Raw genomic sequence first — 27,690 nt, 5'->3', positions numbered from 1 at the left:
TTCTCCCATTTCTTCTAGGTTGTAACATCAGGTTCTTCTATCAGTTGTAATGTCTCCTTTTCCATTTATAATTGTATTGATTTGATCCTCTCTTTTTTCCTTCTGGCTAAGGTTTTGTTAATTTTGTCTATCAACTCAAAAAACCAACACAGTTTGGTTAATCTTTTCTATTGTTTTCCTGTTCTCTATTTCTGCTCTAATTTTTATTATTTCCTTTCTTCTGCTGACTTTAGACGCAGTTTGTTCTTCTTTTTCTACTTCTTAAAGGTATGGAGTTAGGTTGTTTATTTGGAATCTTTCTTGCTTCTTAATACAGGCATTTCCTACTATAAACTTCCCTCTTAGAACTGCTTTTGCTGCACCCCACAAGTTCTGGTATGTTATGTTGTGTTTCTTTTTTTGTCTCAAGAAACTTTTAATTTCACCTTTAATTTCTTCTTTGATCCATTGGTTATTTCCATGTGTTCATAAAATTTCCAGTTTTCCCCTTGTTACTGATTTCTAGTTCCATGCCATTGTGCTCAGAGAAAACATTTGATATGAATTCAATCTTCTTGAATTTGCTGAAACTTGTCACCCAACATGTGGCCTTTCCTAGAAAATGTTCCATTTGCACTTGAGAAAAATAGTGTATTTTGTTGTTGTTGGACAGAATGTTCTATATATGTCAGTAAGGTCATTTTGGTCTATAGCATTCTCAAATCCATCATTTCTTTATTGATTCTCTGTCTGGATGATCTACCGATTGTTGAGAGTGGAGTATTAAAGCTCCCAACTATTACTATATTACTTTTTATTTCTCCTTTCAGATATGCTAGGTTTTGCTCTATATATTTAGGTGCTTTCATGTTGGGTGCACAAATTGTCATACTTTCTTGATGTGTTGACCCCTTTATCATTATACAAAGACCTTCTTTGTCTCTTTTTACCACTTTTAGTTTAAACTCTATTTTGTCTGAGATGAATACAGCTACCCTCCTTGTTTTGGTGACCATTTCCTTGAAATGTCTTTTTCCATCTCTTCACTCTCAGTCACTGTGTGTCTTTAAGGCTAAAGGGAGCTCCTTGTGGGCAGCATATTTGGATCTTGTTTTTTTCTTATCCATTCAGCCTTTATATGTCTTTTAATTGGAGAGTTTAATCTGGGACACTTAAAGTAATTATTGATAGGTAAGGACTTACTATTGTAATTTTGTTAATTCTTTTCTAGTTGTTTTGTAGATCCACTGTTCCTTGTTTCTTATCCTATTGTCTTTTTGTGTTTTAATGTCTTTTGATATCAGTTTGTTTGACTTCTTTATCGTGTTCCTTTGTGTAATTACTACAGAACTTCCCCTTGTGGTTACCATAAAGCTTACATATCTTAAACTTATAACACCCTATTTTAAAACTGATAGAAACCTGGAAACAACTTTGAGTACCCCTGCTACAACCTTCCTCCTGCTGCACCAGGGGAGTGGTTAAAGTAAACAAACAATGGCCAAGAATTACAAACCTTCAGCAGCTTGCCCTGTTTCACAAGGTGGAATGGGGTTGACTGGAAGACCTCCTTCTGGAATATGACCCCCCATCAGGTAATATTCGAGTGGCAACTGGAATGTCACCTGGAACAGCAAGACCAGGCTCTGGTGGTGGTCCCATAGGGACAGGAGGAATTCTGTCTTCCCAAATCAAAGTTGATGATTGTCCTATAACACAACAAGGTTTGAGTGGAATGAAAACTGGAATGAAAGGTTCCCAGAGGCAAATTTTAGACAAATCTTATTATCTTGGATTTCTTCAAAGTAAAATAAATGAACTTACAATAGAAGTTAATAAACTTCAGAAAGAAATAGAAATGTACAATCAAGAGAATTCAGTGTATTTGTCATATGAGAAGAGAGCTGAGACTTTAGCTGTTGAAATCAAAGAGTTCAAAGACAACTAGCAAACTACAATAAGCTGATAGATAAACTTAGTGCCAATGCTGAAATGGAAGAAGTAATGAATGATTACAACATGCTTAAAGCTCAAAATGAGCTATCCACACAACATATGGATATCATATTTACTGAAAGACAAGCAAAGGAAAAACAAACTAGAAGAGTAGAAGAAGTTGAATAGGAAAAGCAAGCAGCAGATGACATTATCAGAAACACATCTCCTGAAAAACAAGTCAGGTACATAGAAATGAAAACCACAAATGAGAAACTGTTGCAGGAATTAGATACACTTCAGCAACAGCTAGATTCACTGAACATAAAAAAAAAGAGAGCTTGGAAGCTGAAATAGCACACTCCCAGGTTAAATAGGAGGCTGTACTGCTGCACCAAAAACTTTATGAGTTGGAGTCCCATCAAGACCAAATGACTGCTGAAGACAAAAGCATGGGATCTCCAATGAAAGAAAGAGAGAGATTACTCAAGCAAGTTAAAGAAGATAATCAGGAAATACGCAGCAAGGGGCAACAGCTAATAGACATAAAAGAAAAAATAAAGCAATTTAATGAAGAAATTAGACAACTAGACATGGATTTAGAAGAACACCATGGTGAAATGAGTCAGAAGTATAAGGAACTAAAACAGGGAGAGGAAAATACGGACACTTTTATTGAGACTTTTGAGGAAACTAAGAATCAAGAACTGGAACAGAAGGCACAGATAGAAGCCAACATTGTTACACTTTTGGAGCACAGTAGTAGAAATATAAATTGTATAAAACAGATATCCTCTATCACCAACCAAGAGCTGAAGATGATGTAGGATGATCTCAACTTTAAATCTACTAAAATGCAGAAATCACAAAGTACAATTAGAAATTTGACCTCAGATAGCCAATGTCTACAGTTGGATCTACAGAAAATGGAGCTTCTGCAAAGTAAGATGACTGAGGAACAGTATTCTCTGAAAAGCAAAATTAAGCAAATGACAGCTGATTTGAAAACATATAATGGTTTTCCAGCTTTAAAATCATCAGGTGAAGAAAAGAAAAAGAAATTACATCACGAGAGAACAGTATTAACAACCCGTAGAAATGCCTTTAAGAAAATAACAGAAGCTAAATATAAACTATGAGATGCTAAAGACACAATTGCAAGAAAATGAGACACATTCTAAGCTTACAAATTTAGACAGGAAGTGGCAACACCATGAGCAAAATAATTTTGGATGAAAAAATTCATAGCAACCAAGAGTCAAAAGAGTGATTACCAGTCAATTATGAAAAATGTGACCAAGCAGATTGCAGAGTACAATAAAAACTTCGTGGATACTCTACATAGCATGAGCAGAAACTGAGTCTGAACCAACTGCAAGTCTCTGTAGCAGTGTCCTCCACTGCTAAACTTTGGACAAGCTGACTGAAAAAAAAAAAAAGAATAGCTTACCCTTGAAGAGTTTTACCTAAAATATTTGAGTGCTATAATTTTTGTGACCTCTTTGAAGAGTGATATTTTAAATAATAGTTCAATAAAAAGTTTGCATACAAAATAAATAATAAATAAAACTGATAGCGACTTAACTTCAATAGCATTCATAAACCCTACACTTTAATTTCTCCTTCTCTCACACCTTACATTATTGCTGTTACAACTTATATGCTTTTTATACTATGTAATTAATAACAGACGATTATATAGGTTTTTTTTAATTTTTTTAACGTTTATTTATTTTTGAGACAGAGAGAGACAGAGCATGAACGGGGGAGGGTCAGAGAGAGAGGGAGACACAGAATCTGAAACAGGCTCCAGGCTCTGAGCGGTCAGCACACAGCCCGATGCAGGGCTCGAACTCACGGACCGTGAGATCATGACCTAAGCCGAAGTCGGACGCTTAACTGACTGAGCCACCCAGGCGCCCCAATAACAGACTATTGTATAGTTTTTAATACATTCATTTTTTTTATCTTTAAAGTTAGCATTGTAAATGAATTATGCACCACTATTACCATATTTCAGAATCTAATTATGACTATATATTTACCATTACCAGTGAGACTTACACTATCTTTTTATGTTTTTATGATGTTAACTAGTATTCTTTTACTTCCACTCAAAGAACTCCCTTTAGCATCTCTTGTAAGGCAGGCCTGGTGGTAATGAACTCCCCCAGCTTTTGTTTATGCAGGACACAAATGACAAGCTCATTGCTAACATCATACTCAATGGTAAGAGTTTGTGTCTTACACAAACAAAAGCTGTCCTTTGTTTCTGAAGGACAACTTCTCTGGGTATAGAATTCTTGACTGACAGTTATTTTCTTTCAATATTTTGAATATGTCATCTCATTTTCCCCTGGCCTGAAAGGTTTCTTTTGAGAAATCTGTCAGTTATCTTATGGGGGCTCCCTTCTATGTAACTTCTTTTCTCCTGCTGCTCTTAAGTTCTTTCTTGGTTTTTGACTTTTGACAATTTAACTATAATGTGTCTCAGTGTAGCCCTATTTGGGTTCAATTTATTTGGGGTCTTTTGGACCTCATGGATCTGGATGTCCATTTCTCTCCCCAGGTGTAGAACATTTTCAGCCAATGTTACATTAAATATATTTCTGTTCCTTTCTCTTTCTCTTCTGCTTCCGGAATTCCCACAATGTGAATACTGTTTCTTTTCATTGTGTTCCATAGTTCCCATAATCCCATTCACTCTTTTTCATTCTTTTTTCTCCCTGCTCCTCTGGGTAATTTCAAATGCTCTATCCTCAAAGTCACTGATTCTTTCTTCTACATGGTCTAGTCTACTTTTGAAACTTCACTGAACTCTTCAGTTACTGTATTTTTCAACTATAGGATTTCTGAGGTTTTTATGGTTACCATTTCCTTGTCAAATTTCTCATTTTGTTCATGCATTATTTTCCTAATTTCATTTAGTTGCCTGTCTGTGTTTTCTTGTTAATTAACTAAACTTGCTTATGAGGATTATTCTGAATTCTTTGTCTGACAGTTCATAGATCTCCATTTCTTTAGGGTCAGTTATTGGAGCTTTATTAGTTCCCTCGGTGGTGTCTTTACCTGATTTTTTATGATCCTTGATTCCTCATCTTGGGTAATTTAGCAATCAGGATCTTCTTCCAGACTTTACAGGTTTGCTTTAGCAGTGGCAGCTCTTCACCAGTAAGTTCAGTTTGGGTTTCTGGGTTATGTCTTTGGGCAGGTTTGAGCCTTTACCATGATCTATTTTGGGGCAAGGCAACTGTTCAAACTCTGAGGACAGGGATGGGGGATGTGCCACTGGCTGGTAAAAGTTGGATAGGGCTTCTGGCTTGATTCCCTACCCAAGTGAGCTGCAGATGGACTCCATAGTTTCCTGGATTCTGTGGTCAGGTTCATGAGATAGTTGGGTAATAGATAAATTCAGTAATAGGTGGTACTATGAATTAGCTTCCCTGTCCTCATAGGGCAGCAGGATGGGACCCAGGACCTATACAGCTTATTGTTTATGTACCTGAATTAGTCCAGAGTGTACAATGAATTTCCTGATCTAGTGAAGCCACCAGTTTTTCTCCTCAGACAGGGAAGAAAAGCCATGGCTGTGCTCTCTATTTAGGTGCCACTGTACATAGGACTGTTGGGTGGGCTACAGAGCTTCCCATGTACTCTGGCTAGGTTCCTTGGTCAGAGAGTCTAAAGGCTATATTCTAAGCCCACTGCTGAATACAAATTAAATTTCCTACCTGGCACAGTGGGAGAAGCATCCCTAACAAAGAGCAGCCAAACAAAGGTAAAAGCTCTTTGTTTGTTGACTTAACTTATACCAACCTGCACCCCAAGTTCCCTGACCAAGCAGGACTACTTGACTGTGCCCACCCACCTCTCAGCTCAAGTGCTGCTGGTCCACACACCTTCCAGGAGTTGTCTCCAACCCTTTTGGTCTGATAGGGCCAGAAGACACTCCACAGCAGGTGGGGATGTGACTTAGCTCAATGCCTGGGTGTGAGTAAACAGGGCTCTAGGGACGTCAAAATTCATTTGAGGTTCCACATCACACAGATCTGTACCCTACTTAGTTCCCTAGTCAGAGGGCAACCCAATCTGCCTCCCTAGTCAGACAGCAAAACCACTGGTTGGGATTACTACTTGGGCATCACAGGTATGAACCCGACCTGCCAAGATCCATATGCTGATTTTTGCAAGCCCCTCCTCATTTACCCATCACATTCAGATTCCCATTGGTTGAGCAACACAGATGCCTCTTCAGTCTTTGTGGTTATGAGATCAGAGTAGGGGCTCCCACAGAGCAACGCTGGGGGGAGCCAGTGGTCCCCACTGTGTTCTCTTTTCCCACTGAAGGACTGGCGGCTCAATGGAGACCTGTTGGTGTGGTGCTGCACTGGCCTGGGAGAGGGGCAATGCAGTCAGCTCTCGTACCATTCTACCACAGTCTCTCTTGATCTCTGTGGTACAGGGGATGTTTTAGCTTCACCCATGTATTAAGGGAGGCTCTCAGTGGTATCTTGTTCTTGAATTATTCTCAGTTGTTTTTTCTTGTGAAGAGAGCCAAGTCACCACTGTGGTAACATCAATGCCACCATCACCCAGGCATTCACTTTTTAATCTGTGTCCCTTACATTTACACTAGTGCTCAGGTATTAATGAAAACAAATGTTTGAAAAGTCAACAATGCTTAGTACCCTGCACTAAGCACAAGGAGCACAAAAGAGCAAAGTGGGACAAAGACAATGGTTTTTTTTAAATGTATTAATTTGCTAAGCTATCAAATAAAATGAAAAAAAAGAAAGGTTGATGTAACATCTTTTCATGAAGAAAACAAAATTGGGGCACCTGGGTGGCTGTCAGTTAAGCGTCCAACTTTGGCTCGGGTCATGATCTCACGGTTCATGGGTTTGAGCCCCGCATCAGGCTCTGTGCTGACAGCTCAGAGCCTGGAGCCTGCTTCAGATTCTGTGTCTCCCTCTCTCTCTTCCCCTCCCCCACTTGCACTCTGTCTCTCTCTCCCTCCCTCAAAAATAAGAAATAAACATTTTACAAAATTTAAAAGTAAAAATTATTCTAGCCTTCATCAAAATTGGCAGTATTTTCCATAATATGTAAAATTCATCATGGTTACAGGGGAAGCCTGTGAGAGAGTCAATGACTTTAAAAACTACAGGATGAAAAAAAGAGATGATTGTAGAAGTTTCCTTATATCCACACTTCTGACCCTTAGGAAAAGCAAAACTGCATTCATTTGAAAGAAGTATTCATATAAATGATACTATATTCATTATATAGAATAATAAACATAATGGTTAAAATGATTCTGTAAATCAAAATTAAAATACTTAATGTTTTAATGTTTTCACCTTACAAAATTATTTAAAATCCTTCATTAACTTTCTAGAGAAGTTCCCAAAAATATATCTACATTAGACTTCCCAATCCCTTAAAGGCATAACTTCATTAAGCTCTTTTATTAAAATAATTCTCCATAAAATAATGCTCTAAAAATAAAGTGATTTAAAAATATGTCCTTCACAGAAGGAAAAACTTGTGAAATCCAAATAAAGTCTGTAGTTTAATAGTATTACACCAATGTGAGTTTCTTACTTTAATAAATGTACCATGGTTATGTAAGATGTTAGCATTAGGGGAAGCAGGGTGAAGGATATACAAAAACTCTCTATACTGTCTTTGTAAGTCTTCTGTAAATTTTAAATTATTTAAGAATAAGTTTTTTTAAAGAAAATCATATTTTGAAATTCAACATGATACACATTTGGAGAAGAAAAACTTCTAACATTTTATTTGGAGCCTATTCATTAACATTCAATTAACAGACAACATGTGTTCCTAATTGACTTCTGACATGAAGCCTATTTTATAGATCTAGAGACCACACTAAGGCAACAGGGTTATGACCAACATGAGCACAATATATTTGTATTCTCACTCAGGCCACAGCCTTTCAAAGTCTCTGTAAATCAACACTATTTTCAGTCACAGAAAAGTAGAGGAAGCAGTTCCTTCTCGACTAAGATTCTCCCAAATGAGTAAAGCATTTTAAAAAGCAGATATTATGAAAAATCATATTCATGAACAAAGCAGAATAATGAGTTTACTTGTCCATGTTCATTATTTACATGGAAATATTACATATAGAACTAATATCTATCTTGAGTCATGAGAATGTTGAAGACTTTGTGACTGGTAAGACACATTATGTAATCCCTTAATAAGTAGTGAAATCCCATTACACCAAAGTGTAACGGCGTCTACATTACTACCCAATGAAGAATCCCATTGTCAGCTCAAACGCAACATGGAAATTATTGTTCCTAGCAAAAACCCAAAGGAACTCATAACCTTCCTCTTCACAGACCTAACCAAGAAAATTACTCAGATGGAAATGGATAAAAAGCATAGCCGAGAAAATAGAAAAGTTATAATCAAGTAATAGTGGACATAAATATTTTACAGTTTATCAGAGAAAGCAACCCATGGAATCTATAGATGATGGAGGCAAAAGAGATCAAATCTTTACTTAAATCTGCAAGGAATAAAAAGCATTCCGTTACCAGGAAGGTTTGGATTCCAGCATGAATGAATGGGACAAGGCAGAATAGCATGAAGAAAAGAGGATATGGAAAGCCTGAACAACTAACAAACGGGAGAAATGGGAACCAGACCACAGCAGAAAACTAGTTCCACGGTGATCAGAGATACAAAATTACAGGTCACCAACTCCTAGTCAGGAAGGTCCACAAATAAATAGCTGAGTCCCTTGATACACCATCTGATGTTTTTGTTTAATATAATTGTACTTAAACCAATAGTATAGTAGTACACAAAATAATGTATATAATAAATAATATAATAATAAAGTGCAACTCACATTCCACAACATGGGTTCATTCATTCTCAATACCTTTATTGTCTTAAACCTGAGTTAAAGAAACTTTCCAGGTCTTCCTAATCCTTCCTGGTCAGCAGACTAAGTGACCACTCTGATAATGGTGTTCACTCTGTGCCTGCAGGGGCCCAGGAGGGCAGAGGGTTATAGGCTGACCCACCACTCACCCTCCAATGCAAAATGCTACTCTACCAAGCCTTGTTTCTGGGTGCTCCAAACTAAACATCATTCATTTGACTATGTTTTACATTTAAAATGAAGTAGCAGTTGCCACTGGGCTCAAAGGAGAATAATGAAGTATTTGTTTTCAAACAGGACATTTGAGATTTATCCATGTTAAGAACTGCCTGTTTACTAGTATGCTTAATCACATTGAATATATGTTACAGATGTTATTTTGTATAAATATTTCATAATTCAAAAGAAAAAAGACTGTTGAAAGTTCTAAAATGATATTTGCATACATATTTACATATGTATGTGCACATAAACATTTATACAGATACAAAACATATATGTTAGCCTTTATATCTCATCTTCCAAAACCGTTAAGGAAATATTTTATTTTCACTCTGTAGTCCTCCAAAGAGGCAACAAAAAGTACTGCCTATTATCTTAGTTTCAGATACTCAAATATAAAAGTCACAAACCCTCTGCAGTATCATGCACTGAATCAGTGAAAGAATAAGGAACTTTCAAAACATTACAGTAATTTCACAGTTCATAAAAGTTATATATCTTATTAAGATTTCACCATAAATAATTTAATATTAGTAAAGATAATTATTTTTTAAATCCATTAAATTAGAAAATGTACTATATTTATAGCCCATTACACAGGTCTCCAGAAGTTCTGAGTATACACAGAAATAAAATAAATGTTCTTATCATTTTCTTCTCACTTTCATGACTTGAGGTTAATTGTAAGCTTCTAAAAACAATCTCCACTTCACTTGAACTAGCTTCAAATGAGAGGTCAGCAATGAAATAAGCAAATGTTTTTGCTAGAGGTCTGGTTTCAATGAACATGTATAAAAACACTTATTCTTTAATTCCTTGAAGCATTTTTTTTAAGTCAAAATATTTAGGAAGGGCATTTGGCCTTCTTTCCTAAAAAGGATTATAGGTGCTAAGAAAATCAAAGTATAATGGAAATGGAGGATATTTTAATAAAATGTAAAATCATTAGACTATTTCAGACTAAAACTCACACTTGCCCAAAGTATCTCCACATCACATTCCCTGGGGAGAGCAGCCCCTAGAGTAAGGAGCAAGCAGAAGAACAAAAGAGGTCCAAACAGTGGACTCAGGAACCTTCTAAGCACTCATTGTTCTTCAGCAAATACTTGCTGAATGCACCCAGGCTTGGCACTGGACCACAGGGAAACACTGATGAGCCAAACGACATAGCACCTTTCTCCTGGAGTTGACACTTAGCAGAAAGGCAGACAAGAAACCAAGTATTTGATTTACCCTTCTAATAATGGCTAGGAAGAAGAATTTGAGAAGGACGTTTTCCAGGCTAGGTAGGAGACTCAAATACATTTAGGGAGATGGGGCAAGTAAGGAGAGGAACATCCATATCCTTAAATAAAAACGATGAGGAAGCCAAAAACAGCCTCAATATGGAGAGATCATTCTATGTTACAATGTATTTCACGTTCTATGTTACAAAGTATTTCACATGCCTTCCCATTTAATTTTCACAGCCCTATGGGGGGAGAAGACGGGGAGGATTTATTGTTTCAATTATTCAGACCAGGAAATTGAAGTTCAGAGAGTAAGGGCACTCACTTAAAATGCCACTACCTAGGCAATTAACCCTTCTGTGGGTAGTCTTCACTGGGGTGAACCCAATGGGGATCACACACCCTAACCACACAAGAGGAGTTTGCTGCACTGCCTAGACAACAGAGGTCCAACAGAGGCCATTCCCAAGAAAACATCCTCAGGATAAAGACTTTCCTCCTTAAATAGCCTTCAACAGGTGTGCGGGTAGGGGTGCCCAGATGGCTCAGTCAGTTAAGTGTCCAACTCTTGACTTTGGCTCAAGTCATGATCTCACAATTTGTGAGATAGGGCCCCACATCAGATTCTGCGTGCGTTTTCTCTCTCATTCTCTCTCTCTCTCTCCCTCTCTCTCTCTCTTCCAAAATAAATTTTAAAAACATTAAAAAAAATTAGTGTGATCGTAGGCATGTCTTTCTTCTAGGGCCCAAAGAGGGAAATATTCCACCTCATAGTCCAAGAGGCCCCAGAAAAACAGAAGAATCTCTTACAAATGTACTTTTTCAAAAGAGACCAAATAAAATTATTTCAAAATATGATACTATTTCATAATTACATTAAAAAGTTTAGAGAGAAAAAAACCGGGCAGTGCATACATTCTCTCCTTTTCATTTTTTTTCAAGGAAAAATAACAAAATTAATCGGGCCAAAACAGTTTCCTATATCTACTGTCACATACTAAAGGGAGAACTTTTCTTTTTCCCACCACCTCTTCCAAAAATTGCAGCACTGGATGAGACTGGCAGGTAACTGTATAACCTTTGGGGTTTTCTTTTCTTCTTATAAAACTGTCATGCCGCACACATCTCAGCAATGTGTCTGTCTTCTCTTTACCGAAAGCAGCTCTATAAAATCGGAATACAATGTAAAAGACGACCTCAAGCGAGGCTCTGTGGTTTGGCTATAAGAGAGGCGGTGGTGCTTGGCATGCAGTCCCACCCCCAGCCCGTGCTTCTGGCTCCCTGAGAGCTTTGCAGGACTGCAATGCAGTAAAGGGTCTCCATAAATGAAAGGAGATCGGAGAGGGGGAGTGGGAGAAGGAGGCTGCAATTTCCTTGCATGTATCGAGCCTGAGCATTTTCTATTTCAACTAACTATGAAGAATCATGGCCTTGTTTTAAGGATTTCAGCAAAAGAAGACAGTTTAAAACCAAATGCCTGCTCTCTACTATGGCAGTTGTATTGGCAGGCTGTAATTTGTCAGAGGGAGATAATGGAAATACAGTTATGTTTGTATAATCCATGGGCTCTTTATCAGCTAGGTAAAACCCAAGGATACAGGTGGCAGCAAATCTTTCTGTCTGGGAAAAAAAATCTTTCACTTCTGTAGAAGAAGAAAAAGAAATTTCCACCATTTGGTTATACAATGCAGCTCCATTTCATTTCTTTGTAGGTAATTCTGAAGCAAAAGGAAGAGGTTAATGGAGGAAAAGAATCTGTGGGACAATGGGTATGTTTCATATCACATATGGAACATGAATGTGCATTAGTCAGAAAGAGAGATTTCCATTCATGTCCTGATATATCTTTAGCCCGTAATTTGGAAGCAAGTAATGTAAATGACAGTTCTAAACAAATCACTCCTTTGATACTAGGACTGCAACAACCAGAACCTTCCTTTGGGGGGAAAAGGTGTTGTAATTAATGCAGCCAATAATTTGTTACATTTGCTTTGTTTTCATTATTTCCGGCTTTCTAAAAGAATGTAGTTGTCAGCAAAACCTCACCCTTATCTGAAAGTATTAAACAAGCAATTACTAGTTTTGTAGTGAGAAATAACATACACAGATATAAATGTGATTGGCTCCTTAAGAACCATGTAAAGTAAACCCTGAAAATTGCTTCTTTATTCAGATATCGGCATTTACTTCTGAGTTTCCATTTTCTAGGCTGCATGTTTTACTCTGAGATATAATCTTGCTTCATCTTTTCAATGTCAGTATGTCAGTCTTCGCCTCAGTCAACAACGATGAATATAGAGCTTATTTAGTAATAAACAGAAGGTACATGCACAGACTATAAAAACACCGTGTAAATACATCTCAGAATATGGTAGCACTAAATTTCCATTTCAGCATATCTTGCAACCACACTGCATAACACTAAAGAGACTACAGTGAAATGACATTTCAGACCAGGGCTTCCCTGCATGGTTTCTATCCTGATCAGTGTCTGCACCGTTTAAATGCAAAGAGTACAAGACATAAATCATGAGCTTTTTCTTCTGCTTAAACATCCCTTACTGGAATTTCATTCTCTGTAACCTCAGGTGAGCTTCAAGAATGAATCCAGCCATCAGCATCCAGCCACACAAACTGCAAACCATTCTCGCTTTTCATGTTCTGATTCTTTGGGGGAATACTTGTTCCCTGGACTCTCACACAGTCCAATTTTACCAAACCCCTGAAAGTATCGGGGTGCTTCTCCAACTCACAGCATCCTTGTCAGGATTCAATGCAGCAATCTCCACAAAGAACATCACACAGCACCTCACACGTGGCAAGCACTCATTAAATCATGAGTCACATTTTGGTGTCATCATAATTAGTGATTTTCTAGCTATTTTCTCTAGATCAGAATTTCTCACTCAAAGCGTTATAACACACCCAGAGAAGGACTGTTACAAAGGAAACTGCATGATTTTTAGGGGACCTGTATTAAAACTTTGGCTTTGCCACTTAACAAGGTCATGACCTTGAGTAAGTTATTTTAACTCACTTACCTTCAGTTTACTTATCTGTTCAATGGAGATGGTTATACTTAGTTTAAGGTTTGGATGAAATAATAAAGCTCCTCACCCCAAGAGGCAGTATGGCAGACAGTTACAGAGCATGGAAACTGGGTACAAATGTTCGTGCTGCCAGTTGCTGTGTAACCTTGAGTTCTTTATCTGTGCCTCAGTTTCCTCATCTGTAAAATGGGCATAATAATAGTGAATATGCCTAATTTGGCATTGTGAGGATTGAATGAGTTATAAATAACTTCCAGAAGAGTGTCCAGAAGGCAGCAAGTATTAGTTATGGTGATAATTTTCCTTTTTTTCATTTAGTAATGATATATTTATTGAGCAGCGACTATGCATCTGTCACTGTGCTAGTCACTGAGGATACTAAAACAGTATAATCCCTGCACTATGAAATTTAGAATCTGATGGGGAGATAAACATTAATCCAATTACCACATAGATAAACGTGTACTTACCAACTGAGATATGTGCTTTGAAAAAAGGAAAGGTTTTATGAAAACATAATTAAACAGAGACTGTTCCCTTGGCGAAGAGGCATTTGAACTGAGAGCTGAAGCATAAAAAACTAAGTAGGTAAAGAGGACTGGGCAGACTGACCCACGGAAAAGGAGCCATATATGCAAAGTCCTTGTGGTGAGGGAGTATGTTGTACCAGAGGAAGTGACTGGAGACTGGAGGAAGAGGAGGCATGATAGGAGCCGAGGCTGGAAACATGCCAGTGCCACACCATTCAGGGACTGTAGGTCAGGGTGAGCACTGGAGATTTCATCCTAGGATAATAGGAAACTTTGTAAGAATTTAAGCACTAGAAGGCAAGGGATGTTGGTGGCGACATAATCAGATTTTCACCTTAAGATCTTCCTGACTGATAGGACCTGGATACAGAATATTTTAGTGTAGGCCTGGGAGACCAGTTAGGAGGCTATGGTGGCTGGTATTAGAGCTGGTGGTGGAGAAGAAATCAAATGGAAAAAAACTGAGTGAATTTAGTTTTTGGTCTATTAGAGTGTAGTATAATAGTTCCCTCTCCTTGGCCTATCATTCTGCCAAGGCTTGGCACAGGTCTTCTATACCTAAACCCAGGGCACAGCTAGAGACAGACATGTATTATCACACCGTAGAGTGGGACATGACCTAAGGGTGGTCTGGGTCAGAATGACAGGAGTGAGCTGAGGCAAGCACTTTCACCCGGAGAGTTTTCCCCCCGGGCTCCCCAGACCAACCCTCGCCCAGCCAGAGCAGAGAGCATCACCCAGGAGCTCTGGGGACCATAGTAACTTCACATATGGGGCAGGGCTACAGCTACTTTCTGCTCCCGCTGCTGCCTCTTTGCTACCTGGCAAAGGAAATCAGCCCCGATTCACCTAAGATCCACTCTTAGGTCTATGTCGGTGATCAATCAAAACAGTATCCATCAATCTTCTTTGTTACTCATACCCACTTTTTGCCAAAAAACACTGCATAATACAACCTGTGCACATTATCTGGTAGGTCTCATTCTTGGTCACAGGGAATAGATCAAGTGTCAGGTTCAGCCCCTGTCATTACTGACACGTCCCTGTGGAATATTGTTACTAAGCCTGGCTCTCTGTAATGAAATTGGTTCTCTTTTAAGCTGCCACTGATTGTGGCAATCATCTATTACTTAATACTGACTTTTATAAACAGATTCTCACTCAACAAAAATTCAGTATTTATTGAACACATACTATGTGGCATGCCTATGTCAGGTGCAGGATACCCGAAGATAAGTGGCCTATCCCCAGTGTCAAGTATCAGCAGTCTAGTGGGAAAGACAGATATAAACTAATTACAACACGATATGGAAGTGCAAAAATGAGGGGCATGAATAAATTGTAGAAACCCAGAGCTGGATATAATTAATTTCTGTCTGGGGTGGTACATAAAATCTCCACAGAATTTGTTGCAAAACACAATAAAAATTAGATAGCCTTTCGATTAACAACTTCCTTCTGGCATTTTGTTCTTACCCTTTAACCTCATTGCAATTGCCTTGTAGTTCCTGTGCTATATTATTAATGGAAATGTTTCCCCTCATTATCCAGCAACTTTGTTACATAGACAATTATGTTCTGGAAGATGCTTGAGAACTTCTTTAGCTGATAAAAGAATTAACCTTTTAGACTAAGGCACCACTTACTGCTGGGCACAACTCTCAAGGATTCTGATTACTCAGAAAATACACAGCATCTGTTTTGCATGTGTACGTAGTATAACCTAGCAAATAACTATTCATAGGAGTAAAATTTTATTACAGCAAAGAGATTAAACAATAATAATCCTCAACTCTTGCTTCTAAAACAATCCAGTCTTAATTTTTTTGAGCTTCCAAGGAACAGAAATGTCACAAAAAAACTCTGGGGCCCAGGGCCAACACTACAGGCACAAAAGTGGTAGCCATCTGCATATAGTGACTTCAGGACTGTAGAAAAACTACCTTCACAAAAAATACCTTCCTCAGTGACTAGACTACTTGGACACTAGTGGGGATGTGAACACAATGCCCTCCTACATTCTCTAACTGAGAAGGAAATGAATTTAAGAACATAAGAATTAGGAGACAGGTGACTCCTACTCCAGCGTCTCTGGAAAAACATCCTTCCTCCATCCTATCACTCTCCATAAACCAAAGAACAGAATCCAGTGGCTTTACCCAGGCACTCAAGGCCCTCTACAATCTAATGCCAACCTCCATTTGCCAACTCGTATCCCATCGTCCCTACAACACATCCTTTATTCTAACCAGACTAGCATAACCATTATCCTCAGTTCCTGCTTTCCTCTTTCCCTTCAAGCAGAGATTGGGGCAGGCAGAGTTCTGCTGGTGATAGCTACACTGGCAGCTCCATTTTCTTGAGGGACGTCTTACACCATTCAGTGAGTTCCAAAGTCCCAAATTATATTATCGACAATCAAAATAGCAACTAAACCAAAGAGTAATCTCAGAAATAAACCTCTAGAAATAGACATCTGACCAAGGTAATGAACTAAAAGAACAGGTAGCCTTCCTGAGGAATGCAGATTCTGTGCCCTTAAAGGCATTACAGAACAGATTAGGCTTTAAGCTGAAAATGGTGTGTTAACCAAATCTTTGCTACCAAATGAAAGATAAGGGCATAATCACAAAATAATAGCTGATATTTATTGAGAACTTGCAGTGTTCCAGCAACACTGTAAATGTTTTATGTGTATGGATTCATTTAATCCTGACAGGAGTCCCCTGAGCTAGGCAATGTTTATTACACCCACACCCTAAGTGAGAAAAATGAGGTTGGAGGTTGAGTCATTTGCTTAAATCCACGCAGTGCTTAAGTAGAGAATCAGAATGTGACCTCAGTCTAATTCTGGAATCTATGCTCTTGACTCAGTAGCCAGGTAAAAACAAAAACAAACAAACAAAAATCGGTCAATAGGCAGAACTATATACAAAGTGGTTCCTCATGTTTCAGGTTTTCTGGGATAAAATACTGATTAAAAGTCAAGAAAAAGGATACGCATGTTATTTTCTATAATTGCTAAATTCTTTGCTTTATCCAACCAAAATGTGAAAGAAAAGCCTTTATATGCAGGAAAGATGAGCAATGCCCTGTCCCAAATTACAGTTAAGTTTAAAGAACTAGATTAAAATTTTCTCCGAAGGTCTAGATGAAAGAAACCCTGACCTACCAGGTTTACTATGAATTTATCCCATTTGGCAAATGCCTTAATCTAAAGCAAGTTCGTTATTTTTTTAAAAAGTTTTCACCAAAAGAAAAGATTTAATTTTAACTTTATATTTACCTTAATAGTTCCAACCATGAGTCACAATAATTGCTGTATACAGTGAACATTTCACTTGGCTTGTTTCTAAGTTACACAATGGAATAATATGCATCTATTAAAATTACTTTTACGAGTAGTTTTTAGCAAGGGATAAAAATTATATTAGAGTGTCAAGTGAAAATGACAAAATTTTATATTTAGTATGACTATATCACTGGGAACATATATTCATAAGAATATGCAGAAAATGTTAGCAGAAAATGCTGATGTTAATGAAATGGTTGTCTTTGAGTTGCAGCATGTTCTGATTTTTTTTCTTTATGCCCTTTTATATTTCTACTTTTCTAGAGTCAACATCTTTACATTTGTAATGAAAAAAAGTAAGACTCTAAAGTAAATATGAACAAGAAAGTCATTAGCAATCCAAGTTCTGTTTCTACACTCATCTCTTGTAAGGAACATTTTACCATCTAGTTAAGAAAATTCTCTTTGAACCACACACCAGATGTAAGTTTACCTTTATGAGACCTCTCAGCATTTTATAGACAGCCGCTAATCCAGAATAATAAGGAAAATCAGGCATTCTTTCTCTAGAGGGGAAAAAACATTTTTTCTCTAATTTACAAGAAATAAAATGGGCTCTGTATTACATCTGAATCCTGGTTCAAATACTTCAGCAAATTAGTTAAGCTCTCTGAGCCTGAGTTTTCCCACATGTAAAACGAAGTTGCTATTAGAATTAAATTCAATAGCATAAATCAAGTGGCTAGCTCAGATGACTGCAGTCCCAGCCCACGTCTGATGGCAACTGCAATGCTTGTTCCTTTTTCTCTCTCTAAGCCCTTAAACCTGGCACTGCGTCCATAATTGGGAGGAAACACAAGTAAATTTCCCTTAAGAACTGTATTTTAGATCCACCTAAAATACCAGTGGCTCCAAATTGAGGGATACAGAAAATTCTACAGTATTTTCCAGTCAACATGTTTATTGTTCTGGTGAATACAGAATAATTCCAGTTCTTAATGATCATTTAAAGTTCTGAACAAAAATGAAAAATGATGTTACTTGATTTTAAACACATTTTTCACAACATAACCTGTGTTAAATTTAATTATCTTGCTTTTATTTCCTTTCTGTCTCTGTCTCATTTTCCTTCCTGATGTCTTTATTTCTTTCTTATTTTGGACATATGGACAATGCAATAGTTACCTTATTAAATACCAAAAATGTTAAGCATGATCTTAGAGCTGGGTAACATATCAGGAACAACTTGACTGATAATACTAAAATATGTTATAATCCCCATATGTCAAGAAATATATCAAAGAAAAATTTTTTTCTGTTTAGTGTAAACAATTACTAGAATAAGTTAGAACCCTCATGTGATGTGTATGGTGGGCATCTTCTTGTGAACATTACAATTTCTGCCTCATCTCCTGACCTTCAAAGTTTCCTTGAAAGCAGTCCAGTCCTTTCTAATATAGCTATTTTAACCAGGTTTTACAGATCATACAGTCCTTCTTACCCAGTATCAGTGACAGAACAATTATAAAATAGGATTAGATAAGCATAATTGAGATTTTATCAGAAGTGTGTCATTTCTATTAGCATTCATCATTCTTCTATTTGTGGCACTGGCAACTGCTCTCACTGCCCTGCTAATTCCCATTTATTTTTTCAGTCCTTATATTAAATAAGACCCATTCTGGGAAGCCTTTTCTGAATCCCACTCCTACCCCTCACCCCAACTCACCACCTCAAATGAGATTGGGGGCTCTCATTATATTCTCTCATTGTACACTAGATTTTTACTTTATACCACCATCACAACAGTAATGAAGTCATTACTAATATAATCCTCTGCTTAATGTCTATCTGAATAAGCTGTGACTTCCATGGGACAAAGATGTACCTATCTTGTTCATCTTTGTACCCCAGGTCCTCCAGTGGTATCTGACCTAGAAAAGATGCTCAATAAATAACTGCTGAATAAATGAACAAAGCCAAAATTTGCTGCCAATGAAAATATCCAGGGTTACGCTTTCAGCTCTGGGTAAAAGAGCCTAAATATCAAGAGTCCATTTAGAATCATACTGTATTCCTTGTGTAGTTTAGTAAAATATGTCAAGGAACCATTTTTCAGCTTCTAATAAATATCTACACCAAATAAGCAAAGTCTGGCTGCCATTCACACAGGCATTTGTGTTACCAAAGAATATTTACAACACAGTGTTGACAGCGAAAGATGCTTTCTAAATTCAGAAACATATAGGCTACTGCTTCTCCAAGTACCTTTTTTCCTGAAGATTTACTATGACAGTCAATGAAATATCTACTTTCAGATATAACAAGGGCTATTTCTGACAGTTATCAGAAAGATGATATCCACTGAAGAGAGAATATATTATGAGGCATGAACAAAATTAAAATCAGAAGAATTTAAGTTCATGTGCTCGGAAAGAATATAAAACAGAAATTTCTCTAGTGAACCATGGTCAGATTCTCAAAGTTGCCCTAAAGTCCGTAATAATAAACAAGCCCAGAGAGCCAACAAGATCAGTTTTATGGACCACAGTGAGTTTTTTGAGCTGCTGGAATGTTTGCTGTGGAGTAGCCTCTAGGTTTATACATTACTTTAATAACGTGGTAATTCAGGTTACTCTGCTTGCCTTCTGAAGTCATGATAAACTGCTTCGTTCTGGGACAGGAACTAGGCATGGTGTCAAGTGGGCAGCTTAAACTCCCACTGTGTGCTAAAAAAGAAATAATGAGAACACAAGAGTGAAAACCAACGCTTCAAACCCTCATTAGAGCAGGCACAGAACAATTAACAAAAAGCAACACCAAAGGTCTTGAGACAACATGGGCTTTTTCCTAACTTTGTTCAACAAATAATTTATATGCCAGACACTGAGCACGATTTTAGTGATTAAGACAGGTACGATGCATGCCTTCACTGTTATTTACACAATGTCTTTTGAAATACAAAATACAAACACTAGTTTCTAAAAAGGTTGGCAAATGTTTTTTACTTGTTTATCATTAATGAAATGCTATAAATGGCATGGCATGTGTACCCAGGCACTTAGAAACCTTTCCAAGAACTGAACTAGACTTTGTGCTCACGAAGGACTACACATGACAAATGAGTGACCCAAATGATCAAGACTAAGAGAGTCCAAAAAGGGAGGTTCTCATGTCCCAGATGGTACTAGAGCTGGGCTTTGAAAAAAGTGAAGACCTGGAGAAAAGGGAAGAAGACCTTGAGCACCTGTGGAAAGACACAAGGAAGACATGCACGCAGGCGTGTTGATGGCATCCGAGGAGACATCAGTAGGCAGGTCTAACTGAAGCATAAAGTACCAGTAATGAAGCAATCAAAGATGGGGTTGGAAAGGTGGGAAGACTTCTCAAATACCTTATACTTTATACTGTAAAGTTCTGAGCATTCATAAGAGACCACTGAAGAAATCTTTGCATTAGAAAGACGAATCTGGTAATAGTTCCTAAAATCTGATTTGAAAAATGGTGCCAACTGGCTTAGTTAGAATCACCTGGAGCACTTTATGAATGACACAAATCCCAAGACCTTCATTCCCTCATTCCTAGTAACTTAGAGTATATCTAAGAGAAGAAATGTATCTTTTTTTAATTTATATATATAACATGTAAAATATATATACTATATATATGTGTGTATTATTTATACACATGTGTATTTTTAACTAGTACTTTAAGTGATTTCTTACATGATTCTGAGGCACAGCCAGGCATGGAAAGCACTGATATAGAAGATAAAAAGACTGAATTGGCTTAGGAAAAGTGACAAGGACCAGGCCTAGGGAGAGTGTGGACTGGCCTGACTTGAAAGACAGACAGACTGTTCAGTCTAAGTCAAAACTCTTAGGTCTAATTGACATCTGGAAATATTTGTAGGAACTTTTGACCCCCAAAAGTACATTACTCTCACATCGCTGTGCTCAATATTTAGAATAAAAGGTTTATTATGCAAGGACTCTAAATGAATCAAAAACCTACATCTGCACATATTGACTCCATCTGTTTTCTCCTACCCCCATCCCGTGAGAAGAAGGCAAGCTCCTCAAATTAGAGAACTTACTCCCTGCTCTATCCCACCCCAACAATGGCATGAATCAATGCTTACGTGAATGAAGAAAAACCAGTCTTTTCAATCACTGGAAAAGAAGCAGATGCCATTCATTCACAGATCTTTGGAACTATATCTAAAATACCACAGGTGAAAACCAGAACAATTCAGTTATGGCCACCATGAATATTGAGTGCTTTTGTATGCTCTGTAGGGTTCCAACATAGGGAAGAGACCTGGGAGAAACTTAAAAAACAATGAGGTAAGGTACAGAGGCAGAGTAGCAAAATCCTCACAGTGGACTAATTTCAGCCTGATTATAAAGCACCTGCCATCTGTGAACATCATGCCTTTCTAGATTTGTTGTTGTTGTTGTTGTTGTTGTTGTTGTTGTTGTTGTTGTTGTTTCACCTCCTAAAATCTGCAGGAGAAGTTCTGGTTCATGAAGCAATTCCTTCTCTTCCCATTTGAATTCTAGAAGTTTGAGTTTAGTATTTGAGAGTTCTAGAAATTCAGAGTTTAGTATTTAGGAGTTAGTAGAACTTCCATATTTTTTTTTTCTGAAAATGAACAAGACTGTAATGGCTTATATAATCAATTATTATTCCTTTAACCCAGATTTTTAAAATTTTTAATTTTGCATAATTAGTTAAAATGACCATGTTGTTAATAACCTAGTTTCTTCATTAATGACCTTTGACAGCATCAGGCTGACCTTCAAAGAGGGAAACTGAGGCTCCGAGGCTTGATGCCATGCCTGAGGTCTCAATGGTTTACCAGCATCAGAGTCACCACTACAACAAGGTCTTTGCATTCAAGAGTAAATTCTAGGGGTGCCTGGGTGGCTCAGTCCATTAAGCTCAGAGTCTAGGTTTCAGCCTAGGTCATGATCTCAGGGTTTCGCGGGGTCGACCCCCACTTGGAGCTCCGCATCATGCTCCATGAGCTGATAGCACAGAGCTTGCTTGGGATTCTCTGTCTCCCTCTCTCTCTGCCCTTCCTCCATTCATGCTGTCTTTGTCTCTCTCAAAGTAAATAAATAAATCATTTTTAAAAAAGAGTAAATTCTACAGTATGATGCTGCTTGTCTTAAAACAAAGAAAAGCCTCAGATTTCATGTATTTTAAGTTTAGTGGTTTTTATTACACAGGCATAGGCATTTTTCCTTCAGTAATCAAGAAGCAACTCAATGAGAAGCCAGTTTTAAATTTTTGTGGGTGAGATTCCGGATTTCAAATAATTGTTTTACCAAATAAGAGAAATTACATTGTCCTTGAGACAGATTAGGATGGGAAAGCATAAGATATATAAAGTATGTTTGGTTTCTCCAACAGTTTTTAATAGGGAACATTGCTTGGGGAGGGGAGGGGGGTGGGGGGCACAGGTGTATCTGCCCCTGAAGGTAGGACTATTCCTATTACTGGCATTGTTTAAACTCACTGAAGCATAACAATACAAAGCAGACCCACCTGGTTTTCTTAGTGTTCCTAAATTCTCTACAGATGGTGTACCCCCTAACTGACTGCCCTTGGTAGGCACCTTGCAGAGGGCCAAGCAGGAACTGTGCTTAGAGATAACCTGATGACACAAACCACTGCCACAAATATCGTCATCAGGGGTAGAAATAGTATTAGAGAAACACTGGAAAACATTTAAGATCTTAGTGAAGATCTTAGTAAAGATGTTAATTTCTCTTATTTGGTAAAACAGAATTATTTGAAATCTGGAATCTCACCCATAAAAATGGGCAGCAATGAAAGAAAAGCAGTTCAAAGTATATCTAGGTGATACGTTGGATGAAAGAGCTCTGCGTATATGGCACAAGAAAGCTCCACAGACTGAATGAAAGACTGTTCTAGATTGTTCAACCTCCTAAGACCAAAGGAATTGGCCTCAATTCCTCCATTAGGATCAGGCCTGGTTTGCCCTCACCATCCATTCACTGATGTATTAATTATTAATTGATAGGTTACTGTAAAAAAGAAAAAAAGAAAGAAAAGAAAAGAAAAAAGAGAAAAAGAAAAAGAAAAAGAAAAAAAGAAAAATAGAGAATATAAATACTATAGAATAAATTCAATGAAGCTGGAAGAACAGCTCAAAATGTGACACAGAAAAAGGGTCCTCATGTACTTCACCCAGCCTCTTCCATTCCTGACTTTGTGCTGTTAAGGATAAGTATCCAGGTCACCCATTCCTTCTAAAGTCTATCCTGTGTGGTAAGGAAAACACTTTAGATTCCTGGGTGAGGGTCCCATGACCCGGCCTACTAGGCAGGTGTCACTTTTTCACTCACAGTTCAGATTCTAACCCTCACCAGAGGTATAATGAAGACCTTCACAAACAGGGAAACTGACTATAAGTAATACATTCCTCCATCCTACAGTGAAGGATTCTGCTGTCCAGGGTTTCATGGCCTTAACACTAAGGTCAGTGCTAAGAACTATGTCTGCCTCTCAGACAGTCACAATGCACTTTAGTCACACCATACATTCTAAATAGTCACATGCTGAAGAAACATGTTTAACTTCATTTTACCAGGTATTTCTGCAAAATCGGTACAGCACAGAACTATTTTTCTGCAGAGCACCTACTAGTATGAATATATGTATAGACTGGAATTCTGCATTTAGAGCCAAGTGAAATTAGGGAATTCACCCCTCCTCTTAAACCTATTTTCTGAAACAGACCAGTTCAAAAGTCCTATACTTAATATTTGATTGTACAAATAAAGGGATAACTTTAATTACAGAATTCCAAAATCTAAAGGCAAGGCTAAATGGTGGCAAATCTTGAACACAGAAACCCTCTGTTGCATGTATTACTGGGATTCATGTATGTGTAAAATTTAATAATAGTAGAACAATGTTGAATATCTCACTGATCGCATGTACCTTACATGCACCTGGATATATGAAGCCCGTGAGCACTCAGCTGTTCGCTTCAACTTCTCCCACACCCCAAGAAATCACTTTCTTTTGCTAGTAATGAAGTATCAAGAGGTTTAAAAAATGAGTTTTACCTTTTTTTTTAATTTTCAGCTTAAGTTAATGACCCTTTTCTATCACTTTTGGATGCAGGGTATCTCCACTTTACAAAAACAGCTACATATTTCTTCAAATGTATGCCATCATTTAATAGGAAGTTTTTTAAAGTCTTAAAAATGCATGGGTATCAATTTAATTAATGTGCTATTTAACACATTTCTAACAACCTGTTATATTGACACTATGTTTAGCAGATGTTATCTCTGAGGACAATTAGTTTTTTTCATCAGAGAAGGGTGTGGGAGGTGATAGATTATTGTTGCCATGTAAGAGGAAAACTTCACATTCATTATATAAACTTATAGTCTATTTTTTCTGGCACCTCTAATTTTTTTTTGTCACATTCTTCCCTTTACCTTTAAGAAAACCTCCAGAAGTGGACTTTCTCTCCTTAGGGGCTGTTAGTTACAAGATGCCCTGAATCAGATGTCATTAGCTGATACAACATTCATCTTCTTTTAGAATTAGAAAAATCACCAAATAATGATTAAAGACAGAGGGTTTTTAAATATTCTAACCATACATCTCAATTCAATATTGATTTAAGTGATTAATTTTTCTATGATGATATGGCATCATGACCAATCAAATATAATGTTTACAAGATGCATTAATCATAGTTTACAGTTTTCTAGAGGTATGATGGATAGCGAATGGTTTTTTTTTGAATCAATAAATGCAAAAAACCATTTGCATTAGAAATATGGGAGCAGACACATGACCTGCTCAATTTTTATATGTCTTCAAAATTCCAGCAGCCTCTTAATTATAAACTCCATATTAGTTTATATTTAAGGGTCTATTTGATCAGCTTGTTTTTATCGTTATGGAACAACGGAAAACAAGTTCAAAACATGGAGCTATTTGTGCACTTTATACAATGTCAAACTGCAAATAACAACTAGCAGTGTGATCTGTCCAAAGAAAAAAATGTCCAAAAAAAAAAAACAGAACTGTATAAAAATCTATGTATGTTTCATTTCCTTGGAGAAAAGTCAATATTTAAAGATTATACCTAAAGTATAGTCAAAAGAAATGCATCAAGATTTTGCTAAGCAGAACTGAGATTTTGTGACAATAAGGGTTTCCTCTCACAATTCTATATTATAATATTTCTATTGTTTTTTACTCTTTATACAAATCCACATATTCACATCATTGATTTTTTAATTTATTTCTATGTGATTTTGTTTACTGCTGCTTTCATCTTGTTCACTTTTGCTCCATTTTTTGTCCTTTTTGTTGGAATCCAGTAATTATACACATTCAGTTTCAGAGAGCCTTCCAGACTCTTAGCTTACCCCTATTTCTAACACAAGGCAACTGCCTACATTGTTTCAATGGCTGCACCTTCCCTGGAGCAAATTTCTCAAAGGTCCTTTCATCTTGACATGTGCTAGAATAGGGCCTCCAAATACGTGGAACTGGGCAGGGGAATCTCAAAGTAAGCACTGGATCATATCATGTGCTTTCCGGCATTCCCCGGACAGCACCACTACAGACGAGCATAATGATGTGAGAATGAAAATCATGACAAAGGTGATGTGTGACTGGTCTCACATCCCTGACACATGTAGCTCCAGAGTCCAGGCTGATCTGCCCATGGGCAAGGTGGGACACAGTGTTCACTGCTTGTCACCAACACCAACAATCCCAGTATCAACCCCTAAACAGTGTGTTTGATTTTTAGGAAATAGACTGAATTGATCTGGAAATTTATCTGAATTCAAAATGTTGCTTCTCTAAGTTTTGCATTTAGTTGTTCCCTCTGAAAGTTTTAACCAAGAGATGTTTCACTTCACTCAGAAAACAGCCCAGTGCTTGAGAGAAAAAGAATCTGAAAAGTCTCCGATGCCACCCGATGATATATCAAATATGGGATTCATTTATGAAAGCACCCTTTTGGGGTACAAGGTTAACATTAGAGAAGGCAGTTTGAAAACACTATTTTATATAACCAGCTTTTCGCTGTGTTTCATTTGACACTTATCTAGGACCTATTACATAACAGGCATTTGCTCTACACTGAACACTGAAGAAACGGATAAGACTAACCCTGCTCTCAAGGAGCCCAGAATCTACTGGGGTTAGAAGACAAAAAAAATAAATACTTTGGAATAGAAGCAATAGTGCTGTGACTCAAAAACAAAGAACAGTAAATATTTAAGGTCTGAGCAACTAATCTGCCCAAGGATGTCAGAGCCAATCCCAGACAGGCAGTGAATTTGAATTATATTAAAGAATTGGTTAAAGTTTTCCAGGAGAAGAGGAAATACATTGCAAGAAAAAGGAAGACCACGTGCAAAAGCACAGCCATACAGGAACTTGGTATGTCCCAGAAAAGATAAAAAGGTCCTGAGGCAACAGTGTGGGGTGTTTGAGGAGGAGCCCCAGCAGGAGATGAAAGTGAAGCAGACTGATGTAAAGCCCCTTATAGTAAATATACATTGTCTGCCCATTATCTGGTCTTTGATGAAGCACTCCTCTACTCCTCCTAGTTGGGGAGGCTGACAACACCCTATTTTTGGCTCTAGCTGCAGACAGGTGAGCAAAGCCTGACCCATTAGAATGCTCCATACACTGGACCAAGTGGTAAGTTCAAGAATAGATGCATAACCAAAACTAGGCCAATCGGAATCCCAGTCAAGTCTACCAGCAGATCTGGCTTGGTGTGTATAACCTGTTCAGCCACAAAGACCTCTTCAGTCAACTCAAAAGCATCCTATACTTGGTTTAATGGTCTGTTATTGCCATTTTTATTTATTTTTTTTTTAATTTATTTTTTCAACGTTTATTTATTTTTGGGACAGAGAGAGACAGAGCATGAACGGGGGAGGGGCAGAGAGAGAGGGAGACACAGAATCGGAAACAGGCTCCAGGCTCTGAGCCATCAGCCCAGAGCCTGACGCGGGGCTCGAACTCACGGACCGCGAGATCGTGACCTGGCTGAAGTCGGACGCTTAACCGACTGCGCCACCCAGGCGCCCCATGTTATTGCCATTTTTAAATTCTCAATAATTTTATCTTTGAACTTGTGCTTTATAAGTGAAGTCCTACAGGACAACAGGGCATGCACATGAGCAAAGAAACTACACACTCTATTTGCAGAGTAGCATTTATGATGCCCCATAAACACAGCCTTCCAGTAGACCCACAATGTGTAGCAGTTCTGTGAGACTCAAAGGACAAGGTAAGTATGTTACATTTAAAACTGAATAAGTAGAGGTGCTGACAGACCCAAGAGACCACACTTCCCATTTGAACCAGAATTTGCTTCCAATGCAGAAAAAAGGCAATGGCACTTTACAAAACAAAACCAGATAACTTCATCATATCCTTTCTTACTTGTGTCACTTCCCTTTACTAAACAAACTCACTAAAAACGATGACACAGAAGGAA

At 37.7% G+C, this 27,690-nt stretch overlaps 1 pseudogene; it reads left to right on the top strand.

Moving 5' to 3' along the window:
• Positions 1–1,476: 1,476 nt before the first annotated feature.
• LOC124527912 (intraflagellar transport protein 74 homolog) lies at positions 1,477–3,275 on the top strand (annotated as a pseudogene).
• The last annotated feature ends 24,415 nt before the right edge of the window (positions 3,276–27,690 follow it).

Source organism: Lynx rufus, unplaced genomic scaffold, assembly GCF_022079265.1.
Source record: "Lynx rufus isolate CCGP_SWC_20201006 ecotype Redwood Valley unplaced genomic scaffold, mLynRuf1.p SCAF_6, whole genome shotgun sequence".
NCBI classification, from domain to species: Eukaryota; Metazoa; Chordata; class Mammalia; order Carnivora; family Felidae; genus Lynx; species Lynx rufus.
This window is presented reverse-complemented; position numbering and strand designations above follow the sequence as displayed.